The sequence below is a fragment of the Hippocampus comes genome, unplaced genomic scaffold, assembly GCF_001891065.2.
Source record: "Hippocampus comes isolate QL1 unplaced genomic scaffold, H_comes_QL1_v1.1 scaffold15, whole genome shotgun sequence".
NCBI lineage: Eukaryota > Metazoa > Chordata > Actinopteri > Syngnathiformes > Syngnathidae > Hippocampus > Hippocampus comes.
In genome coordinates, this window is record NW_017805917.1 from 181761 (window position 1) to 199677 (window position 17917).

Genomic DNA, 17917 nt, shown 5'->3' on the forward strand with positions numbered 1-17917 from the left:
TCAATGACACCACACAGCTCCTTGTTGCTTGACTGATTAAAAATAACTAAATAAATAAAAAAATTTTCAGCAGTTTGAAGTCATGTTACGACTCCATGTACCTGCGCATAAGATCCCAGCGGTGGTGAACTTTTGTGTGCTCTACTCATTTGAAAATGACTCAATTAACTGATGCCTTACAGCTTGGCATCATGTCAAAGAAATACCGCTTGGCAATACCCACTGAATAGAAACCACTTACTGTAATTGTGTGAAAACAAAAGAGAATGAATTAAATAATTCACCTTAACAAGGGCCCCACCAAGTGATATAAGCTCTCTGGTCATGACTGTGAGGCGACAGAAGAGAGACGGAACCAGGACTGACAACAACGCAAGCCTGAGAGGGTTTCCAAGAGCAAACTTGAGTGTGTGTGGTGAGTACTATCGCCATCCTGAAGTATTTTCAGGGAACACAACGTTAATGTTGGACATGTTTGGTGTTGCGCTTTGTACACTCAAGTGAAAAATATTCATTTTGACTCAGGTTTCATTGTATCACACACTTCCAAACCAAACATATGACAAAAATGTTTTAATTACAGACAACACCTTCATCAGTGAAGTCGTGAAATATCCATCCTTCAAGAATGCTTGAACAATCAAAAATGAACCATCTAATGTGATTTTTATTGTTATTATATTTTTTCATAAACATCACAGAGATTATTTTATTTATTTATTTATTTTAAGTTAAATCAGGGCGGCCCAATGGTCCTAGCAGTGCAGAGGTGCAAGGTTTGATTCTGGCTGCAACCTTCCTGTGTGGAGATTGCATGTTCTCCCCATGCCTGCGTGGGTTTTCTCCGGGTACTCCGATTTCCTCCCGCATTGTAAAGACATGCGTGGCAGGTTAATGGAACACTCCAAATTGTCCGCAGGTGTTAGTGAGGGCGCGGATGGTTGTTTGTCTCTGTGTGTCCTGTGATTGGCTGGCGACCAGTTCAGGGTGTACCCTGCTGGCTTACCAAAGACAGCTGGGAAAGGCTCCAGCACCCGCCGCAACCCCTTTGAGGATAAAGCGGATCAGAAAATGGATGGATGAAAGTAGTCGACGTGCTAACCAGCGGACTACCGGGCCGCCGAGACATTATTTAGTGTTTCCTTTATGCTTACCATATTTGTACATTGGAACAATGCATATTTTTTTTAGTTGTGTCAAAGATGTAACATTTCCGTAATGCTGCATGAAGAAAAATGCTTTCATTATTTTAGGAATGATGGGCAATGCAACTTGATATATACATTGCAGAATTACAACATTTAAAATCATTTAAAAATAAAAGAACTGAAGACACTTAAAACAAAGTCCAGAGACAAAAGAGAAAGTACCGTACTAAAATTACTTCGACAGTGGAAGAAACATATTTTTACAGCTGTATTTAAGTAAAAAAAAAAAACCTTTATCAGAGCCCTTTATAAGAGCATAGTTTTTAACTTGGACTTGAAAGCAGTCACACTTGGGGCTGACTTCATACTCCCAACAAATAACATAAAGTCTTTTGGTGTTCAATGAATTTTGTTTTTCCGGTTTATATGGCTAACACTGAAACATGTTTTGGACCCAAGTGATCCATCAATGACATTCTTAATGTCTTTGAGTCGGTGCAAGAAAAAAAAAATCTCTCCTCGTGACAAAGCTTGCTGGGGTGATATGCTCCACTTTGTCAGCCTCATTATCCTGACACTTGCACAAAAAAGCAACGTTGCAATTCATCTTTGGCAAGCCAGAGGGAAGCACAGTAGAGTTCAGACCTTGGGGGGGGAAAACTAAGTCTCTCCATACTTGCGGATGCATGAAATGCACAAGAGCAGGCCGAAGTTATCACGCTTTTGAGACGATGGATGGTGCTTCAAAAACAAAACTTAGATTCCCCTTGAATTTTTTTACAGCAAAAATAGAATTTAAAAAGTCACATATCAAAGGAATGTTACAAGCGATATTACTAGAAACATATTGTTGTTTTGTGACAATTGCTTCGTGTCACACACACACACACACACACACACACACACACACACACACACACACACACACACACTTTCTTGAGGAGTTTGGTCACTGTTTCTAAGTTAAGAAAAGTTGTTTGTTTTAGAATGGAGACACTGTTCAGATGTTCAAGTCAGTGAAGCAAAAATATTAACACCGAAGTCTGTTCTTTTTGACGTTTGTTTTCACAAAAAGCTCTTTTTCTCCAAAGTTTGTGAGAAGTGGATGAATTTTGTAAAATTTTGCTGTGTTCTCCTGCTGATTACGACAGAAAAACACCCGCAAGAAAGGTAGAATCAACCTTTTATTGTCCACTGGTTAACCCAAAACAATCTTGAAAAAGTTGTGATGTACTGCCATTCAGTATTTTCCACAACAAATGGGGGATGGTCCCACTCCCACAAAAAAAGTCTCTGAAATTTGAAACAAATAATCTCCAAATAAGTGAGGGGACGCAAAAATGCTAGACGTCCACTGTGTTCTACAGTGCAAACCCTTGTTAACAAATAGATTGTGAAGACAAAGGCTTTTGCACGGTGAGGTGCTGTGTGACCGTGGACTTTGAAGTGCATGTTTGGTGCTGGCACCATGTTCGTCAATGACACAAAAAAAAATTATTTCCTGAAAATTAGTGGTGTAAGTAAATATGAGAATTCCATCCAATGGCCACATTAAGATTGGCAGGGAGTTATGACTCTTCTTCCGAGTCGCAGTCCAGGTGTCTCGTGACATGGCATGGCACCTGGGCCTCACCAAACTGACAGTGTCCAAGCAGCCAGTTCACCTTGTTCACCTGATGGACCTTCTCTCGATGTACATTTACATTCCCTTTTCACTGTCTTTTTAGGACATCATCAGCCACAATGAGCATTCTCAAGGTGCTCACTGTTGCCCTTGTGCTATTTGGTAAGTCATCAAACTCTCAACGATCAAGTAACAGAGTTAGTGAAAAGTTACCGTGGAGTAAATATGTCAACTTTTTTTTCACAGGAACCAGCAGTCTTTCTGCTAAAATAAAGAGACAACTGCCATCAAATTCATTTTTTACTCCAAATGACCACAGTCCACCTGGATCAGGACCACCTGGGCCACCAGGGCCACCTGGGCCACCAGGACCAACCGGACCACATGGCCCACCAGGGCCAGATGGTCCACCAGGACCTGCTGGACCAGGTGGTCCACCAGGGCCAGATGGCCACCCAGGACCACATGGACCAGATGGTCCACCAGGGCCAAATGGGCCACCCGGACCACCTGGACTAGATGGGCCCCCAGGACCACCTGGACCTGATGGGCCACAAGGACCACTTGGACCCGATGGGCCACCAGGACCACATGGACCACCTGGACCACCAGGACCACCTAGTGCACCAGGACCACCTGGACCACCAGGTCCTCCTGGCCCACCAATAAATTATCCATATTGGCCTCCCTTTAACCATGGGCAACGACCACCTTGGCCACCACGACCTTGGCCACCTGGTCCATATCCATCTTGGCCACCTGGTCCACCACCATATTAGCCACATGGGTCACTACCATCACCACCTGATCCAAATTTTCTTTCGTATCATAATTCATAAATATCAGCCATCAGTGCAGCCACCAGTGCAGCCACCTGTGTTCCTTGATAAAAAACACCCATATGGACACCAAATTCTCAACCTACCCCATGATTTGTCCCCGCTGCACCACCACCAGAACAACCCATGCCATCACCAAATACTCCAGTTAAAAACAACCCACCTGGACAAGCACACTGCCAACCTGGACTATCTTTTACTCCGGATGAAAATAAATCAATCTGTAAAATGACCTTTTCAAACCTGAACCACCATCTCGGTCTCCACGAAGACATGCCTCACCAACCGCAGTTACTCCAGATGATCATGACCCACCTGGACCAGCAGTGGGACCAACATCCGGTCCACACCCTGGGCTCGCTGGACATGTCACCCCGGACCAAAGAGAGTTGTTTTTATTACGAAAGAAAATAAAAGCATTCAGTCCTAATGGTAATAATTATTGTGTGGCCGTTGATGAGTAATTGCAAGATTCTCATCTTTGCCACCTGCGTTCAATTTAAATAATAAAGATATTTTTCTTCTGCAGAATTTAGTTGCTTTAATGTGACCTCGATTCAGACATTCGGCCCTTCGTGTTCACAGATCATGGCAGATCATGCTTGCTGCGTTTGGCATCAAATTACAACCGCCTGCTGGCTGATCAACGATCATCAGCAAAACGTACATGTTCCACTTCCCAAACTCAACTCAACTTTATTTCGAGACTACTTTAAAACATTCATTCACAAAGTGCAAGGCAGTTCTTTATCGACTGGACACACCTGTCTACACTGTAACACCGCCACCACCAAAAGCTCGTCCACTTGTTCATATCCTGTCCAGGCATCAGGATGAGTTTTATAAATTAATGAAAATTTCTGGTTTTAATTCTATTATATGGGGACAAATAGAATTTTTTTATTTGACTGATGCTTTGTGACGAAGAAGATATAAAAATAAGAAATAATTTAATAAATAGAGTGGCAGACTGCACCGTGACCGGCATGTGGGACGTAGAGACTGGCCGGGGAAGACCCGGAAGAAAAAGTAGTAGTACTTGGGAAAAGTGTGTGTGGAGCAGATGCGCTCAGTTACAAGCGTGAGTGCCATCGCGAAGTGTTTGTTGCTAAAATGGGATGGAATGAAGTCCCAGTTAAATAAGGAAAGACATCACTTTAATTTGTCTGTGTCTCACCACTCTGGTTGATGTCACTGAACCGAGACGTGCGTTACGATTACGATTCGGGGGAAAGGACAGTGACATAACCGGTTACAGTGTGCAAAGCCCGTACGTATGTATTTCAGTGTCTATAAAAGGTGCGCTCATGTGGACACAAAAAATGCTGAATGATGACAGGATCTGCAAAGTTGGCTGAGTTCCTTAATTGTTCGTTTAGGAACACAAGTTGGAGAAGAGAACAATGATGAGGAAGAAATATAAGTATTGAAGTGACTTTTTTTCTTTGTTAAATTAATAATAATAATAATAATAATAATAATAATAATAATAATAATAGTACATTTGATTTATAAGCGCCTTTCAAGACACCCAAGGAAACGTTACAATCAGGAACAAAAACAATAAAACACAGCACGGGTTGAGCAGCGGCAGCCAGACGCGCCAGCGTTCACTCAACCCCGAAAGTCGGAAGAAACCACAAGGGAGAGGGGGAGAAAAAAACCACGCTCGAGCTATCCTCATTTTGAGGATAGTTTGAGTTAGGCAAAAAAAAACCTCCTGCACAAGTATATGACAATTACAACAGGTCACAAGACATGAACAATGAAGGCGGTGATACAAGGGAGTGTATGTGCGTGTGATCGTCTGGTTGTGTGTGCGTGTCAGGCCTCAGCTGCTACGTCAAGGTCATGTCATGGAGACGGTCGTGGCTTATCAAACTATGGCCGAGAAGGAGGGGGTGATGGTAGGGCACTAGCTTCCATGCGCACTTTCATCAGGGGAAGGTCGAGATAGCAGATGTTGTTTTTGGTAGCAGGCAGCCCAAGAATTGCAGACAGCCTTGAAGTCCGTGGCATGTGTCTCTCAAATGGCGTCGATCAGCCAAATCTGCGATTTCTTTCAATATTTGAGCACGAATTCCAGTTTCACCAAGTTGTTGCCCATCTTGCAGTGCCGTTCCAAAGCCGCATCAGTTTGCGGTTGAGCACAGTCTTGAGTATGAGTGTTGGACATCCGCACTTTGCCATCCTTAGACCGGCAGCCTCTTCCAATAGAGCCGCTACCATCGGTTGAATTTTTCGATAGATCAGGAAACTGCTCGCGCCAAACAGCAGCATACCTGTTGTCAGAAGGCCGATAATGTAGATGTCTTCCACATCCTCAACGGACAGTGTTGACAGGCACACCATTCTCCACCTCCTCCAGGGATCTAGGGTGTACCCAGAAGCAAAAGTCCCCGAGGGGCAAGGAGGCTCCCCACTGCCTGCTCTTCTCGTTGAGAAAATTTTGTCGATGGCATCGAGAGACCAGCCAACCAGTTCCATGTTTGTTTTTAGGATGAAAATATGACAGGAGGAGGCTAGGAAAGTTAGACAAAAGACAGCACATGGACTGAGTGGCGAGCAGGGAAGGGTGGGGTGGGGGTAGGGGACAGGAGCAGAAAGCAAAAGCGTCCGCCTTCGTCGAGAGCCAAGCATGAGATGGCCTTGTGAGTCAGATGCAACCACAATGTGCCTCACCATCCAATAGGAAAACAGAGAGAGAGAGAGAGAGAGAGAGAGAGAGAGAGAGAGAGAGAGAGAGAGAGAGAGGGAGAGAGAGAGAGAGAGAGAGAACCTCTTTTTAGAGGCCAAAATATGGTCACCTTATTATCTGGGAGATTCATGATTAAGTTGCGCTCTCATCACCCAAAATGATAAGGGGTGACTCTGGATCATTGAGCTCATGTTTGTGTCATTGGTCAGCCAGCGTTTGCAGCGCTGTGTTTGCATTGGCTTGTGGTGGGATGTAACATCCGCGAATATAAAAGAGGAGAACTCACGTACTTAACAGAATGGCTTACCATTTAGAAAAAGCTATTCCGAGTCTGCGCTGCAGTGTGTGTTGAGCTTCGTTACAGTGAACCATTCCTCGTTGATATAGAAGCATATTCCACCACCTTTTGATTTTGGAAGACGGGTAGGTGCAGCGCGGCGTCCGGGTGGCGGTCCCTGTTTGGCAGAGAATGTAGATTAGTCAAATGGATCGATGGGAGCGGGGTTCGAAATCCACGCTGCCGTAGCAACGGATATAAAATCGTTTGGGTCAATCTCTGTAATTAGATCGCTTGTGTTTCGCTCATAGGTGTCACAAGTTCATAGCTCAACAACTTTCTTCCCTTGAAACTCCACATTCCATTGCTTAAATGCCTGCAGAAGCACTTGTTTGACACTAAAATCCAAAAAAATGAACTATTATTGATCTCAGTGCACGGTGAGCTCTTTCAAACCAAATGTCCAACTCTTCAGGCAACACAATAGCCGTATTGAAAAAGTCAGTAATGAACGATATGATCTTTTGTTAATTTCAGCTCTGTTCAATTGCACAGTCTGATGTTCTTTCTGCATATTCTATTTTCCAACTCGTCTTGTTTCGCTGGTATAATAGCTTCCTTTCTCAGCAAGGTAAGCTCACCGTCTTTCATGTTGCATTCCCTTGACTTCTGCGAAACTCACTCTGTTTTCTGTTGTGGTCAGTCTCTCCTCCAGTATGTCGATTCTCCTCTTAATTTCTCTGACACAAGCCCCCGTGCGCACTTGAGACTCCATAATGTCTCTTTGTGCACTTCTAGATTGTTCTCGAAACTTACACAGCTTCGTTCGCATTAGCATCTCGCTCCCGTCATTTGACTGAGGCAAGCAAACATCCAGCATAAGCTGCCTTTGGGTTGTCTTTGCATTATCGCTTTTCGCCAATTTAGTTGTCTCAACCCAGTGAAGAAACCAACCCGTCGGGGGCATTTAGGTCACTTTGTAAAGAGTAAAGAGTAAATAGAAGCATGTCGTCTACATAATCACCAACTCCATGGATTATTAAATGGGCATAAAACAATTGCATCAGAGTAACTATTGACCCCAAAACAACAACAGAACTAATGAATCTGATCACTCAGTTGAAAGGATTTTTGAAGACAAGGCAGATTGGGTTGTTTGCCTTGGATCACGACCTTTATTGAGAGTAGTTGCACCTCCATCTGAAATGACACCGGAATGCATGATTAGTTTAACCTCAAATACTACAGTGAACAAAAATTGCACTCAATGGGAAGATATTCCACAAAAAATTACTAACAAGGCTAAACCAAAACGTATGTGTAATAATGTAATAGCATGTAACAATTGTATATTCTTTACATTTAATTGTGGCGCAGACGTTGGACAAGTAAACAATAGCTATCGACGGGTCACATAAACTCTATCACCTTTCCCCCAAACCGCCAGAGCAGTTTGTGGTGGTGGTGTGGGGATAAACAACTTCGAGACTGTCTTGTCCAGGGTGATTCGGCCGCCCAGTCACTGTATTGATGTGACAGCGGGACGATTAGGGAAAGACCGGATGAGGAGACGGGACAGGTCGTGTTTGTCGTTGTGGGGCTGTCCGATGAGATGGTTTGGCTGGGAGACAAAATTATCATGGCTAAGAGAGTAAGGAGACAGATAGATGCCAGGGTTCATCTGGGTCACATGATTGGCAGTAACAGTGTTCTGGTCAGACATCAGGTGTACGGTCCGTGTCGTCCTGTGGTGTAACTGAGGAGGATGCCTCAGCACTTTCGTCAATGATGTCTCTATCTTCTTTGTTGGTGGCTTGGCATGTCATGTGATGCTGAGGAGCGCTGATTTTACCTCACTCTGTTGTTGGCGGTTTGGCCACGGGTTGGTCCCCGGCCATGGGACTTCAAGCGAGGTCCCTTGTCACTGTTTGTTAGTGGGAGGCGTGGACCCAGGTGGCCCTCTCAGCGACCTTCACGGCGGTGTGGGTGACGAGCAGCATTTGGAAAGGCTGAACCAGCGCCGATGTCTCAATTTTTTTGCATCTGAAGTTCTTCACCAGCACGTAGTCGCCTGGTTCGATGGTGAGCAGTGGGTGGTCTGCTCGTAGGGGCAGTGAGGCGGTTAATGGTCGCCTGATGGAAAAAAGAGACTGTGATAGATTTTTACAGTACGAAATGAGAGCGTCCTAACAGAGAGGAACACTTTTTGACAGACGCGTTTGGGAGGCCCAAGAGAGTGGCAGTGTAAGGGGACGAAGAGTGTCTGTCTCACACTGCTTCCAAAAGGGGGCCGCAATGCGGAAGTCGTTGAGCAAAACCTGGAGACAGTTCAAGAGAAGAAAGGCTGTGGGCCAAAGCCTCACAAAAGAGGGTGGGACTACAGGTCGGCCCAGAGTGAATTGGGGACCTGAGCCAAGAGTGATGCGACATCACCGGGAGTTAAAGAGAAAGCATGGAGGTCACTGAAGGAGAGTTCATTTTTACTCCAAGAGTTGGTGTCCGGAATTAAGATGCTTCGCAGAGCGTCACCAAGAGTGGGTGTCTGGAATGAAGACGACGCATTGCAGAGCGTCACCATGTGATGGCAAAGGTCGCTTAAAAGCGTGCAATGATGGAGGGAAGGAGGCCTCCAAGTCAGAGAGGGGTGGGGGCACTGTTTGTGAGTCAACATGATGTCGCAAGGGTATCATTACAATAAAGAGTCGTTCCAGAAATGTCGTCGTCGGGATGAGAGAAAAAAAACATTGTCAGAAGGCCTGTCCGGTCCTGTGTTGATGTGTGCAGTCACATGAAGTTGTTTTGGATCAATGCAGTCAGTGTTGGGGGGGTGGGGGGGTAGTTACGCTGCCCGAGATATTGCAAGTGGCCTGCAAATAACAAAGGTGATAGTTGTAAACGTAAAATGGTCGTTCATATAAGCCTTGAACTACTGTATCAGCTGATTGAGAAATTTCGAGACTTGTAGGTTTAGAATGAATGACAATGCCCAATCGAATCACTAAATCTCGGCCCAGCAGATTGACTGGACAGTGAGATAATTTGAGAACAGAATGTTGCAATGTTAATGGAGCTCCAGTTTCTCCCAGGATTGACCCGGGATTGACCAAGAAAACCTTTCCAAAACTTACTCACCGGATGCACTGATGTACCGACCGCTCATTTTAGGGGGATCGAAGAACTGAGCACGTAGCGCTGAAGTCTACTAAAAAGGACAGAGGAGTTCCTGCCACTAAACATGTCACATTTGGAAGTCGTTTGTAAGCTGTTATTTCACATTGGGCATAGGTTCCTGTTGCGGCGGTGGTTGAAGCCCCAAGTCACTAATCTTATACTGTCCTAAGGCAAGCAGTGAAACAGTAGCAAGCAGCTCTTCTTTGCATCGAGTGTGTAATGTGTTGTTTTGCGTGGTTGTTGTCTGCATTGGACCCCACAATGGACTGTCGTGTCCCAGAGTGGACGAGTCAGTTGGAAAAAGGGTTGTTGAGACTAAACCCTCCCTCTGGGTGTTGATCGATGGAATCGTGACAACTATCATGATTTGATTGCAGTGTGCCACGACATGGGCGGCGCAGGTGATGCGGGTGAGAACACTGGTTAGACCAGTGACCTCGCTGCCCGCAGTTGTAGCAGACATCATTGTCGTTGTCTTTGGGGCCTGGAGGGTCCCGATTTCCGAAGGGGCGTTGTTGACGTGACGTTGACGAGGGACCACTGTTGCATGTCCATCTTGATCATGGTGGGGTGTCGTCAGCTGGACCAAGGCCAGGTCAGCCTGTAGTGAGGCAGCCTGAGAGTGCTCATGTTTCTTTGTTTTAGTTTCATTTTGTTTCAGCATGTTTGGCATGGCACAGGATTTTGAGCATGTGATTGTCAGAACAACCTCCCACGAGGGTTGGCTTCATGGATGTACTCAAGTTTGGGTGCAGGCCCTCAGTGAATGTCATTTTCAATATTGCTTCAAACTGGCCTTCTTGTCCAGTACCCACCACAGTTGGTTCTTCAATTCCGGTGTGAATTTTGCATTCTTCGAGCAGGCGATGGTAGAAGTTGATGACGGTTTAGTTCTGTCCCTGAACACACTGTCGGATGCGAGATAGATCAACTCTCATCTGGAAGTTGTTTCAGAGAGCAGTTAAAATTCATATCAGATATTTCTCCCACTTCCCGTTGGTGTACCAGTCTGACATCACGTGAAGATCCTGATCTCTGGGATTCCTGTCCACCAATTCTGCTATCTTGGAGAAACCTTCAGGTTTGAGATGCAGCAGGAGTAGTTTGCGGAACTCACCACCAGTTGGTCGCCACACTCGACAGAAAGCCTCCATGGCCGCAGCCATCGCTTAACCTTCCCGGCCTGGGATTGCCCAATCTTTAGCTGCTTCACGCAGTTCAGGGTCCATGTTGCGCAGCATTAAGACTGGAGTCCCATTTGGTCCCGGGTATTCAATCATTGGTGCTGTGTCATGCCCACGTGACTCACCAAACTGTTGCCCTGACCTCGTGTAGGAGGGAGAGTTCATCATAGCTGCCGAGTCACCAGATGGCGCTGTGGGGGAGGATTCAGGTTGTGAGGATGGTGAGGGCACAGTGTAGCATCTTTGTTCATTAGGAAAAGGGAGAGGAGCGGCGTCACTTTGATCAGGCTGCGGGGGTTGGCCTCGAAGCCTTTCCTGTTTCGCCTCCTGTCCTCCCATGTATGGTGGAGGGACATCATCGTTTGATACTCCACAGCTACTTGGCAATTTGGCAAGACTTGGGTCCAAAGTGGACACGACAGTGGGCGCAGATGCAGACAATGTGGGTGCATTATGTTCATCAGTATTTGCAAACTCACTCTTATTCATCGATTTTTTTCTGAGCCTCTCTGCTTTTTCTCTCTCGTTCAGATGCCTCTTTCATCCACACATCAAGATATTCACGACTATCCCTCATCTGCCTTATCTCAGAAGGCTTTATTTTATTTTGTTTGAACATTTCGTCTTCTTTTGACTTCAAGCTTGACTTTAGACGTTCCAAGTAATTCATGCTTAGTGAACAATTTACCGGAAATCCACATTCGTCTCTCCAATACTTTGCACACAACAAATATTCATCTCCATATTTAATTTTCATTTGAGTGTAAATTCGGGAGGATAAATTCGGAATTTCGTCCGGTCCATTTTTACTCTGTGAGTCACCCATTTTTCTCACTTTAAGTCTTCTCAAGACCAAAAATGAGATAAAATAAAGTTAATGCGCTCGACGAAATTCAATGTCGAAGAAAGTAAACCCGACTCAATGATAAGAATCGGAGTAACAAACAATGCTCTGTGACCCTCAAGGTCAGAACTCTCAGGCCTCGCTCGACGAAAAAGATCGCAGCCAAAAACAAAATAAACCCCCTGCTCAACAATAAGAAATGGAGAAGGCCATCACGCAACGAAAAAAGATTGGAGCCAAAAACAAAATAATACCCCTGCTCAACAATAAGAATTGGAGAAGGCAATCATTCCAACAACAAAAATAAACCCTACTCAACGATAACAATCGGAAGAGGCGATCATTCAGTGTTCTCACACACACACACACGCACACACACACACACACACACAAAATAAAATAAATTCAATCTCATCTTCAAATTCATAAAATGTTCACATCATTATTGATCATGAATTTTGAAATCAGATTTACCGTGTCAAAGTATGGTTTGAGTTCGTCGAGACCTCGGAGGGAAGCTTTCAGGGAGCCGGATCTCAAGTATCTCGAATTTATGAGGACACAGTTCTTGGTCTTTTTTTTTTTTTTTTTTTTTTTGTGTGAAGAAGGTTGCACAGTCCAATTATCATCCCCCTCAAACAACCACTCGAGGTCCCATCTGGGTTATAATAATAATAATAAAAATACATTTTATTTATGTGCCTTTCAAAACACTCAAGGACACCTTACAATCAAACAAGAGCAATAAAACCACAGATAAAATTATAAATAATAAATAATAAAAGAAGAGATGAGTTTAAACTGAGTATGCAATTTTTAATAGGTGGGTTTTGAGATGAGTTTTGAATGTGGGAAGAGTGTATATTACGGATGTCGGGTGGGAGTGAGTTCCAGAGTTTGAGGGCGGAGCGACTGAAAGCTCTGCACCCCATTGTGCTGAGACGGGCAGAGGGAACACAGAGGTGGTGGGAGGCTGAGGACCTGAGGGAACGAGAGGGAACGGAAATTTGAAGAAGGTCAGACAGATGGGGTTATGTATGGCTTTAAATGCAAAGAGGAGTATTTTGAAGTTGATCCTCAGTTTGACAGGGAGCCAGTGGAGATGTTGGAGGATGGGGGTGATGTGATGGAAGGAGGGGGTTCTAGTGATGATACGAGCTGAAGAATTCTCGAACAGTTGAAGTTTATGGAGGAATTTGTGATGGACACCGAAAAGAAGTGAATTGCAATAGTCGATACGGGAGGTGACGAGACTGTGGACAAGGATAGCGGTGGTGTGAGGGGTAAGAGAGGGACGGAGACGGTTGATATTGCGTAGGTGGAACTATGCGGACCGGGTTATGTTATTAATGTGTGAGTGGAAAGATAGTGAGCTATCGAGGATGACACCCAGGCTCTTGACCTGAAGGGAGGGGGACACAGTGGAGTTATCAATAGCGAGAGAGAAACTGTTGGTTTTGTGGAGGGTGGATTTAGTACCGATGAGGAGGAGTTCTGTTTTGTCGCTGTTAAGTGTGAGGAAGTTGTGTGTGGACCAAGATTTAATTTCTGAAAGGCAGTGTGAGAGGGAAGAGGGTGGGAGGGAGGCATCGGGTTTGCTGGAGTGGTAGAGCTGGGTGTCATCCGCGAAGCAGTGAAAATGTATACCAAATTTACGGAAAATATTGCCAAGGAGGAGAAGATGGATAATGAAGAGGAGGGGTCCCAGGACAGAGCCCTGGGGCACACCAGGAGAGACGGGGAGGGACTGTGAAGTGAAGGAATTGAGTTGGATGAACTGAGAACGCCCAGAGAGATAGGAGTGAAACCAGTGTAAGGGGGTGTGAGTGATGCCTAGGGTGGAGAGTCTATTAAGGAAGATGGGGTGGGAAATTGTGTCAAAAGCTGCACTCAGGTCAAGGAGGATGAGAATGGAGATTAAACCGGCGTCCGCTGCCATAAGAAGGTCGTTGGTGATTTTTAAGAGGGCTGATTCTGAGCTGTGACGGGGACGGAAACCAGACTGGAATTGTTCGTATAGATTGTTATGGGTGAGGTGGAAGGAGCCCAGGTGCTGGTGGATGTTGTTGATTTTTTCAATAAAAATAGGAGCAGAGTGTTGCAGGTGTCAGAAGAATAAAAGTGGGGGGGGGGTAGTGAGACAGGGGGTTGAGTGATTTTGTTCAAGAGAGTAAACAGAGTCCTAGGATTTCCAGTATTAGAGCAGATGAGTGCAGAGTAGTATTGTGATTTGGCTTGAGAGATGGAGTCCTTGTAATGGCAAAGTTGAGCTGTGTAGATGTCCTTGTGAACAGTGAGTCCAGTTTTTCGGTAGAGTCTTTCAAGTTGCCGAGTTTTGGATTAAATGGAGCGGAGATGAGGGCTGAACCAGGGGGCAGACCGAGTGAAAAAGACAGAGTGGGACTTGACAGGAGCGAGCGTATTGAGTGTTGGTGAGGTCCGTGTTGTATTGGGAAACCAAAACATCAGGAGTCTGTGTCCGGAGTCAGGGTAGCGATCCTTGCAGCAAGAGAGTCAACGTTGATGTCTTTGATATTACGGTAAGAGATGATGCGGGGTGATTTGGAGGTAGAGAGCCAAAGGGTGACGTTAAATGAAATGAGGAAATGTCCGTGATAGGAAGTTCATCAGCAGTACAGTTGGAGGGGGTGATGCCAGAGCAGAAAATCAGATCCAGGGTGTGGTAGTTAATGTGTGTGGCGAAGTCTGCAAACTGATGGAAGCCAAAGCTGTCAAGTGAAGAGGTGAAGTCCATGGTGAGCAGAAGGGCAGTATTGTCCATGTATATATTGAAATCACCCAGAATAATTATATTTGGAGATAGAGAGGATAGATGGGTGAGGACAGCAGACAATTCATTTAAAAAGTCACAATGAGGCTTGGGGGCACGGTATACTGTGACAATGATCATTGGAGTGGGTCCGGAAATTTGACAGGCGAGGCATTCAAATGAGGAGAGAGGACGGAGAGAGATAGGAAGAACTTTCCACTTCTCGCGGTATAATATCGCGAGACCACCTCCGCGACCCGTGCCGCGGGGTTTGGATAGGTAAACAAATCCCGAGGGAGTCGAGTCATTGAGTTGAGGAAAGTCGCCAGGAGTTTGCCAGGTCTCATTCAGACAAAGAAAGTCAAGCCTACGGTCTTTGAGGATATCCTGGATAAGAAAACCCTTCCCAGTAAGCGAACGGATGTTGAGTAGTCCGAAGTTGACGCCGGCAATACCGCTGTTGCGAGGAGCATTAGCCGACCTAGCCAGGCCGGTTAACACGCTGTGGTCCGCGGATCGGCCGTTGTTTCTGCATTGCTGGCGGGAGGATGACCAGAAGGAGGTGATGCCTTTGGAGCCATCGAGGTGGAAGCTTCGACAAGACCCACGGTGGATATATTTCTGGGAGGGGAGAAGAGCGATGTCCGGGAAGTGGTGTAGCGCAGGTGGAGAGCTCGACCACCGAAAGCGGAGCATGAGAAGCTCTGCCGCAGAGTAATGTAGTAGTCTTCCACAGGTCGATGGAGGAGCGACAGGGTGGTCCATATTAGTATGGCCCAGACAAAGGCCCTTTTGACCCTCGTCATGGGGTACAGAGAGGTGGAGATGGCACGGGGCCTCGTCTGAGATCCGAACAGGTAGGACGCTGTTACAGCGTGATTGAGAACAATTATATGACGGTTTACGATCAAAACTGGATTGGCGACAGTACAACCGTAAAAAACGCGAAAACATGTTTTGCGGGTGAGCAGCGGCAGTCAGACGCGCCAGCGTTCACTCAACCCGGACGATTGCCACCTCACTTCTTGGGTTGCCAAATTGTCTTGTTCTGGGAAGCCAAGACAACAAGTATTATAAAAAATGATGAGATTTATTTAAAAAAAACATGGAGAGACACCGTTCACAGATCTGTCAAAGGAGCCTTCTAGAGGAGTTCCTGATGAATATAAATTGGCTCATCAAGTGGCAATGGGATTTGGGAATATCCTGATGATTGCTGCCTTGGTTTTCGCAATTTGATAGAATGTTTAATCGTAACTGCATTAGGGAAGAGAGATGACCTCCAGGAACTGTGTAAGTTGATGATGATAGACAATGACGATAACATTGATGATGATAACTATGTTGAAGTTTGAGATCTCTTTCCAGATCCAGGAGATGTTGATAGTTTTAACTCGACACTGCAGCCACATACAAGAGGAAGGAGTTTTTGATTACTGTTTTCCTTCAAGTGTAAAACCATCTGCTAATATTAAAAATTATCTTGCAATAGACAATCATTATCGAAGATATAGTTGGTGACACGAGAGAATTTGTGCAGATAGCGATAAAAAGGAGGGAAATGTGAGAATATTGTATGTAATTTATCAATCTCTGCTTTGAGATGTATGCTATCATGCATGTTTTCCATCTCTCCCTGTTGCAACACAATTGATTTATGTTCCTTCCTGGAATTGTGGTTAGTATGCTCGTCCCTTAACTAGAATAAGAGGAAATAAAACGAAAATGAGATGAAACAAAACAAAACAGGATTTAGAAGAGTAAATGTTGAGAAGACTACATAAGAATATATGTGTAAAGTATAAGTGTGTAACATCGATTGAGATATATGATTTGAATGTATGATCTGAACCATTGCATTTGATAACTTGGTTTTACATAATTTCCTTCTCAACAAATCAGCTTCTTTCTGTTCTCAGCCTTGGAAGATAAGATACTAGCCTCAGGACAGCACGCCCATGACGCATCCACAGCTGCTATTACAAAACCAACCGTCAGCATGATTCCTCCAATTATCTAGGAATACATTGTGTTTCCCCACCCCTTTAAAAGTTTCTGTATTCAGACATTCCCGAGGACAATAAAAGTAGGGAAACGAGTAAAGTGTTTCCAGAGCTGTTCGGAGACTGTAATGGATTACACTCGTTCACTCTCCTTGTGCACAAGCTAAAAGAAAACTCTGCTTGACTCCTGGTCTCTCTTGTGTTTTCAAGTTTGTCTTCGGGGTCTGGTTGCCTGCTAGACCTGACACTGTCTTTGGTCAGTTTGTTGGGTACGCCCTGAACCAGTTGCCAGCAGGACACATAAAGACAAACAACCATTTGCACTCACAATCACACCGAGGGACAATTTAGAGTGTGTTTTTGGAATGTGGGAGGAAACAGGAGGACCTGGAGAAAACCCACGCAGGCACGGGGAGAACATGTAAACTCCACAAAGGAAGGCCAGGGCCTGCAATCGAAACTCACACCTCTCCACTGAGGCGAACATGCTCACCAGTCAAACACCGCGCCGGTTGATAATTCTTCTTCTTCTCCTTTCGGCTTGTCCCTTTTCAGGGGTTGCCACAGCGAGTCATTAATTTCCATCTTTCCCTGTTCTCTGCATCCTCTACTCTGACTCCAACTACCTGCATGTCTTCCCTGACAGCATCCATGAATCTCCTCTTTGGCCTTCCTCTCTGTCTCCTACCTGGTAGCTCCATCTCTAACATTCTCCTACCAATGTATCCACTGTCCCTCCTCTGTACATTTCCAAACCATCTCAGTCTGGCTTCTCTCACTTTTTCTACAAACTTTCCTGTCTGAGTTGTCCCTCTGATGACCTCATTTCTGATCCTGTCCATCCTTGTCACTCCTAAGGAGAATCTCAGCATCTTTAACTCAGCCACCTCTAACTCTGCCTCCTGTCTTTTGCCAATTGCTCGTGTCTCGAGACCGTACATCATGGCTGGTCTCACAACTGTTCTATAAATTTTTCCCTTCACCTTAGCTGACACCCTTCTATCACAAATCACTCCTGACACTTTTCTCCAGCTGTTCCATCCTGCCTGCACTCCATTCTTCACTTCTCTTCCACAGTCTCCGCTGCTCTGCACTGTTGATCCGAGGTACTTAAATTCCTGTACCTTCGCCACGTCTGCTACCTGTAACCTCACCGTTCCACTGGTCTCCCTTTCATTTATGCACATGTACTCTATCTTACTATGACTGACCTTCATTCCTCTTCTCTCTAGCGCAAACCTCCACCTTTCTCGGTTTTCTTGTAGCTGCTGTCTACTCTCACTACAGATCACAATGTCATCTGCAAACATCATGGTCCAGGGAGACTCCTGTCTGACCTCATCTGTCAATCTATCCATC

The 17917-nt window shown here is 45.2% G+C and overlaps 2 long non-coding RNA genes across 2 annotated transcripts; both read left to right on the forward strand.

Annotated features, from left to right (window-relative positions):
* Positions 1-311: 311 nt before the first annotated feature.
* On the forward strand, positions 312-3100 carry LOC109527589 (uncharacterized). Its single transcript, XR_002170548.1, has 3 exons — positions 312-415; positions 2876-2934; positions 3019-3100. It is a non-coding gene; the product is annotated as an uncharacterized LOC109527589 (long non-coding RNA).
* Positions 3101-5147: 2047 nt separating this feature from the next.
* Positions 5148-14428, forward strand: LOC109527592 (uncharacterized). The gene is made up of 3 exons (XR_002170551.1): positions 5148-5404; positions 8930-8932; positions 14417-14428. It is a non-coding gene; the product is annotated as an uncharacterized LOC109527592 (long non-coding RNA).
* The last annotated feature ends 3489 nt before the right edge of the window (positions 14429-17917 follow it).